The 7,203-nt window shown below is 37.6% G+C and overlaps 1 protein-coding gene across 4 annotated transcripts in view; it reads right to left on the bottom strand.

Moving 5' to 3' along the window:
- EVA1A (eva-1 homolog A, regulator of programmed cell death) overlaps nt 1-7,203 on the bottom strand; it is a 99,649-nt gene that overhangs the window by 31,258 nt on the left and 61,188 nt on the right. The gene's annotated exons all lie outside the window — the stretch shown is intronic.

The following is a 7,203-nucleotide window of genomic DNA, read 5'->3' as shown; positions in this document are numbered from 1 at the left end:
CTGGAGGAGGAGGAAGAAGAGAACATTTGAGAGATGACCACTATATATGCAGAGAGCAAATATGACTCCAGCACAGGGTGCACGCCTCTCACCAGACCTCAAAGCTTTGATGGTTACAAATATTGCCTTTCCACGTGACAAACTGCATAATGTTTTTAAAATATAATTTTCAACAAATGGTGAATGTGGGTAAAGAGTGTATGGAATTCTCTTATTATTCCTGTAACTTAACTTCAAAATTATTTCAAAATGAAAAGTTAAAAAGAAAATATTATTTAGCATTTACTAGAAGCAAGTAACTGTGCCATTTGCTTATACCAGAAAAATCTTTGCTTCTGAATTTGCTCCTGCAACCCCCTGAATTACCTTTTAATCATAGTTGTAGGTAACTTCTGAGATGACCCCCCACCTCTTGGTATTCATACTCTTATGCAAGCCCTTCCCTCCAAGGGCTGGACATAGTGGGCTGGACCTAGTGACTTACTTCTAACAAAAGTGATGGATGACTCGAGATCAGGGAACCCAAGACTGACTTCTAACTTACTCATGCTCTCTCTCTCTTACTTACTCACTTGCTTGCTCTGATGCAGTCAGTTCCCATGCTATGATCTGTACTACAGAGAGGACTGCATAGGGAGGAACTAAGGGTGGCCTCTAACAGCCTTCAAAGCTTGGAAGTGTATGAATATGTTTTGTGTATTTTATATTTTATTTTGCTTAGCTGTATTTTTAAGTATTCTATTCTCACTGACATTACTTTTGTAATAAATAACATTATTTTACTGGAATTTAAAATTTTGAAGTGAATCCTCTCCTGGTAGAGCATTGAGGTGGCCACAACCCTGGTCATGCAGCAGCCTTGTGGGACACCTTGAACCAGAGAACCCAGCTATGCCAATCCCAGATTCCTGACTTACAGAAACAGAGAGATAATTAATATGTGTTGTTTTGAGGTACAGATGGTCCCTGAATTGCAATGGCTAGACTTATGATTTTTTAACTTTACAATTTAGTGAAAGCAATATGCACTCAAGTAGAAATTATACTTCTAATTTAAAATTTTGATCTTTCCCTGTGCTATCAATATGCGGTACAATACTCTTTTCTGATACTGGGCAGCAGCAGTGAGCTGTACTCCCAGTCAGCCACATGATCACTTAAGCCATTCTGAACGTAGACAACCATTCAGTTTTTCACTTTCAGTACAGTAGTCAATAAATTACATGAGATATTAAAGACTTTATTAAAAAATAGGGTTTGCGTTAGATGATTTTGCCCAACTGCAGATTAATGTAAGTGTTCTGAACACATTTGAGGTAGGTTAGGCCAAGCTATGATGTTCCACAGGTTAGGTGTATTAAATGCATTTTTGTCAATATCAAAAGAAAAATCCCAATCAAACAATGGGTAGAAGACCTAAATGAGACACTTCTCCAAAGAAGACCTTCAGATGGCCAAGAGGCACATGAAAAGATGCTCAACATCACTAATTATCAGAGATATAATTACATTGAGATATCACCTCACACCAGTCAGAATGGCCATCATCAAAATGTCTACAAACAATAAATGCTGGAAAGGGTGTGGAGAAAAGGGAACCCTCCTACACTGTTGGTGGGAATGTAAATTGGTACAGCTACTATGGAGAACAGTATGGAAGTTCCTTAAAAAACTAAAAATAGAGCTACCAATGAATCAGCAATCCCACTCCTGGGCATATATCTGGAGAAAACCATGGTTCGAAACGATACATGCACCCCAATGTTCATTGCAGTGCTGCTTATAATAGCCAAGACTTGGAAGCAACCTACATGTCCATTGACCGACGAATGGATATATATATATATATATATATATATATACACACACACACACAATGGAATATTACTCAATCATTACAAAGAATGAAATAATGCCACTTGCAGCAATATGGATGGACTTGGAGATTATCATACTAAGTAAAGTTAAGTCAGACAGAGAAAAGACAAATATATGATATCGCTTATATGTAGAAGCAAAAAAATACGATACAAATGAGCTTATTTACAAAACAGAAACAGACTCACAGACTTAGAAAAAAACTTATGGTTACTAAAGGGGAAAGGTAGAGGGGAGGGATAAATTGGAAGTGTGGGAATGACATATACAAATTACTATATTTAAAATAGATAACCAACAAGGACCTCCTGTATAGCACAGGGAACTCTGGTTAATATTCCACAATAACCTAAATGGGAAAAGAATTTGAAAAAGGATAGATATATGTATACATATAACTGAATCACTTTGCTGTACACCTGAATCTGATACAACATTGTAAATCAACTATAGTCCAATACAAAATAAAATTTTTTTTAAATGCATTTTTGACATGATATTTTAAATTTACAATGGGTAGGTTGAGGAAGATCTGTAATTTGCTGTGCAGCAATAGATAACTTATACAATCACAGATTGAAAGCCAGTGTGGGCATTTTTGCAAACACTCGTCAGGTTAATTTGTGGGGGAGTAATTTAAGCCTTTTTGTGGTGAGAGAAGAAAATAATCATTCTGCTGATATGTAATATACTTAGTGGGCCCAGTGATGATCCCTGTATGATGTGTTCAACAGAATGAGAGCCTCTGAATGAAGAGCTCTCACCTTCTACATGTCAGAGCACTGGGACATGCCTGGCCTTGAGTCAAAGGGCGTGGTCAATCTGACCAGACCCAAGATTGACATCAGTAAATTAGATCCATAATCTATATTCACCTGTAAGTATGAATCAAAATGTATATATTGTTTTGTGGGTTTTTAAAGAATACAAGTGGAATCATACATGATTTATATTTGCTTTTTAAATTTAAGAATATTTCTTAGAGAGGTTTCAACATATGTCAACAGTATTCTTTCTGACTGCTGCATATTTTTCTGTAGTATAGACATCAAAGTTTAACCTTTTCCTTGTTGATAGCATATAAATTGTTTCCTATTTTTCACTATTACAATCAATGCTAAAGTCAGTATCTTTTTGTCCTTGTATATATCTCTTTATGCATTGCAGAATTATTTCTACAGTTTAGTTAATCTAGAAACAGAACAGCTGTATCAAAGGGCTTAGGCATTTTCAGGTTTTATACGTTTCAAATTGTACCCAAAAAAGGTTCTATCAGTCTGAACACAGCATACTGAACACATGTGTTTATGATCCCACCTTCTCTCTGAAACCTCCACTGAAATGACAGTGATGTGAGTAAAATAGATACAAAGTATAGGTACAAAGAAAAGAATAGAGAAGAAAATAGAAAACACGAATAGTCCAATGTTTACTGCAAGGGAAGAAATGTATGCATATGATTGAATACAAAAAGGGACGACGTGAAATAAAAACTGTTTAAAGAAGGAAAAAGAAAACACGGAGAGTCAACATAAGAGTAGTCAACAAACAATGAAACACAGTAAAAGGGGACTGACATTAACATCATGGTCGTGTAAGACATCCTTACTTTTTGTACAACTAATGAGGTATCTAGCCATAAACCACAGTGCCTCCGTGGGAATTGTGTGATCTAATATCATATGACAAGGGACCAGGGAGAAGTCTTGCTTACCTGTTCATCTGGTAATAGACAGACAAACACTGGTTTGGGCTACAGAATCAGCAGAGCGAGCAAACCTGCCTCAACAACTCCCAGCCGTGATTGGGGAAAACCTGGAGAGTGCTGACTTGGGCAAATACCCACAGATGAGAGAGAATTTGTAAAATTCCAGCCCCCTGGAGGTGATTAGAGCACACCACTGGAGGGAAAACACACACACACACACACACATACACACACACACACATGAGTTTGAATGCAGCAGAGAGGGAAAGAGGAACTTTTTCAGCTTTGCCCCTCTCCACAAGTTGACACAATAACAGACTGAACTATCCCGTGGTGACCTGTCCACAGGTGAAAAGGAGAGTACAGTGTGAGTGCCCGGCTACCCCAGCTATGCTGGATGCTGCAAGGGAAACCCATTTTTCTCCAGCAACACTAGGAGTACTGGAAACAGGACCTCTATGACTGGGGGAAGGGAGAAGATCAGAAAAGGCTAATAAGAACATCAAAAGGCGTTAAAGGGGCATGGTTCCTGCTGTCTGTGCTCAATGCTTCAGCAGGAAGTCCACTCAAGAGCCCCTGGGAGAACATCAGCCAAGGATATCCCCACCAGCTGGTGGTTACCCCCAATGCCCCAAGTACTAAACCCACACCTCCCCTCACTCTGTGGTGGCTCCTTGTTTGCACTCAGAGATTGGCAGCAGGAGTGAGCAGGGTGAATGCAGTGCTATTAGAAAAACAGACCAGTATCTGTGGGCAAGAGAGAAAACACAAACTTGAGCTGTAGTGCTACCTTCTGGAAAACAAGAGAGATTTCCAGCAGCCAGCCAGGTGAGTTGTAAGAACCACAGAAGACATAAAAGCTTAAGAATTCTGCCACAAGAGGGAGCAAGAAGTACAGAGCAGGTGTATAAATACAAGGTCAGAGAGAACCCCAGATAGAACAGGATGAACAAACAGTATACCCTATCTGAAAGCAACTAGTAAAGATTTGAGGAGGTGTCTGAACTACAAGAAAGAGGGAGAATCAAGAAAACACATCATCACCAAAAGATAATAATCCTTCAATAACTGAACTCAAAAGCAAAAAATCTTATAATCTAGCTGATAAAGAATTCAAAATAGCTGTTTTGAGGAAACAGTGAGCTACAAGAAACAGAAGACAATTCAATAAAATCAGGAAAAAAATACATGTACAAAGTGAGAGATTTAGCAAAAAGTTAAAAACCATAAAAAGGAACCAAACAGAAATTCTGGAGCTGAAGAATTTGATGATTAAAATGAAAAATGAAACAGAGAGAATCTGCAGCAGGGTAGATCAAATGGAAGATAAAATAAGCAACCAGGAAGACAGTAATTTTGAAATAACCCAATCAGAGGTGAACATAGAAAAAAAAATGAAAAAGAGGGAAGAAAGTGTACATGATCTATGGGATTCAATCAAACACACAAATATATAGCATAACTGGAGTTCCAGAGGAGAAGAGAGGGGCAGAAAGTTTATTTAAAGAAACGCTAGCTGAGAACTTCACAAACCTAGGGAGAGTCTTAGACATCCAAGTTTATGAAACTAATAGATCATCCTACTATCTCAGTGCAAAAGACCGCCAAGAACATTATAATGAAATTGTCAAAAATCAAGGAAGAAGAGAGAATCCTTAAAAAGCCAGAGGAAGAAAGATAATAAACTTACAAAGGAACCCTCATTAGGCTATCAGAGGATTTATCAGCAGAAACGCTACAGGCCAGGAGAGAGTGGAATGACCTATTCAAATTGTTGAAAGAAAAATTGCCAGCCAAGAATACTTTACCTGGCAAAATTATCCTTCAGATATGAAGGAGAAAATATGCTAATTAGTGACATGAAAACACATTAAAGTATACAACACACTGGTAAAGGTAAATATACAATAAATATACAGTTTCAGATTTAGAAAACTCTAATTCTGTACTATGAAGCTGTGTTAACCACTTAACTGCAGTATAAAGGTTAAAGGAAAAGGGTACTAAAAATAACTGAAACCACTATAGTCTGTTAAAAAATACACAATATAAAAACTGGCCAATTGTGACATCAAAAATGTAAAGGGGTTAGTAAAATGGTGGAGGCTTTATGATCAAAAAGCTTTCATCTTTCACCAATTAGTATGCTGTTAGCTGTGGGCTTGTCATATATTGCCTTTATTATACTGAGATATATTCCTTTTTATACCCAGTTTGAGGGTTTATCATTAAAGAAAGTTGTATTTTGTCAAACGCTTTTTCTGCATCTATTGGGATGATCAAGGAAACAGGAGATGACATCACCATCTTAAAGAGATAGCTGCATTCCCATGTTTATGGCAGCATTATTCATAATAACCAAATTATGGAAACAACCTAAGTATCTATCAACAGATGAATGGATAAAGAAAATGTGATATATATTACAGCATTATTCAGCCATAAAAGAGAAGGAGATCCTGCCATTTATAACATGGATGGACCTCAAGGGCATTATGCTAAAATGAAATAAGTCAGACAAAGGCAAATAATATATGATATCAGTAACACGTGGAATCTAAAAAATTTGAACTCATAAAAACAGAGCAGAACACTGGTTACCAGGGGCTGTGGGGTGGAAGAACTGGGAATGTGTTGTTTAAAGGTACACGTTAGCAACTAGTAGATAAATAAGTCCTGGAGACCTAATGCACAGCATAGTCATTATAGACAACAGTATTGTGTTATAGACTTCAAAGTTGCTAAGACACTATATCTTAATTGTTCTCACCACAAAAAAGAAGATAGTAATTATATGACGTGAAAGAGGTGTTAGCTAATGTTACAATGGTGATCATACTGCAATACAGAAATGTATCAAAGCAACATGTTCTCACCTTAAACTTATACAATGTTCTATGTCAAATTATATCTCCTTTAAAGAAAGAAAGGAAGGGAGGGAGGGAGAGAGAGAGAAGGGAGGGAGGAAGAGAAGGGAAGGGAGAAAGAAAGAGAAAGAAAGAAAGACAGAAAAGAAAAAGAAAGGAAGGAAGGAAGGAGGGAAGGAAGGAAGAAAGAAGGAAAGAAAGAATGAAAGAAAGAAGGAAAGAAGGAAAGAAAGAATGAAAGAAAGGGAGGGAGGAAGAAAGGGAGGAAGGAAGAAAGAAAAAGTAAGAAAGAAGGAAGGAAGGAAGGAAAGAAAGAAAAAGAAAGAAAGAAGGAAGGAAGAAAGAAAAAGAAAGAAAGAAAGAGAAAGAAAAAGGAAGGAAGGAAGGAAGAAGGAAAGAAAGAAAGAAAGAGAGAAAGAGAGAAAGAAAGGAGGGAGGGAGGGAAGAAAAGAAAGAAAGGGAGAGAGAAGGAAGCTGAAACTGAACTCTGTCCAGCCAATATCGAGCAAACAGATATTCAGCAAACACTGAGAGGACTGAGTGAGCTCTTTGCCTTGAGAAGCTTAACAGCCCAGCAGGGAAGGTGGCCTTATCCGTTGCAGTACCAAAGGGGAGTGCAACTATAGAAACATGAAGAAGGATTTCTGGAAATGCAAAGGTGAGTGGAAAAGCTAAGTTCAAATATGGGAATCTGAAAAGGCTTTCTAGAAAAGATGTACAAATCCATGCTTTTACCAGGGTGGAAAACCA

The sequence above is a fragment of the Delphinapterus leucas genome, chromosome 13, assembly GCF_059928025.1.
Source record: "Delphinapterus leucas isolate spDelLeu-1000000601 "Yukka" chromosome 13, BTC_Dleu_Yukka2, whole genome shotgun sequence".
In the NCBI taxonomy this organism is placed as follows: Eukaryota; Metazoa; Chordata; class Mammalia; order Artiodactyla; family Monodontidae; genus Delphinapterus; species Delphinapterus leucas.
This window is presented reverse-complemented; position numbering and strand designations above follow the sequence as displayed.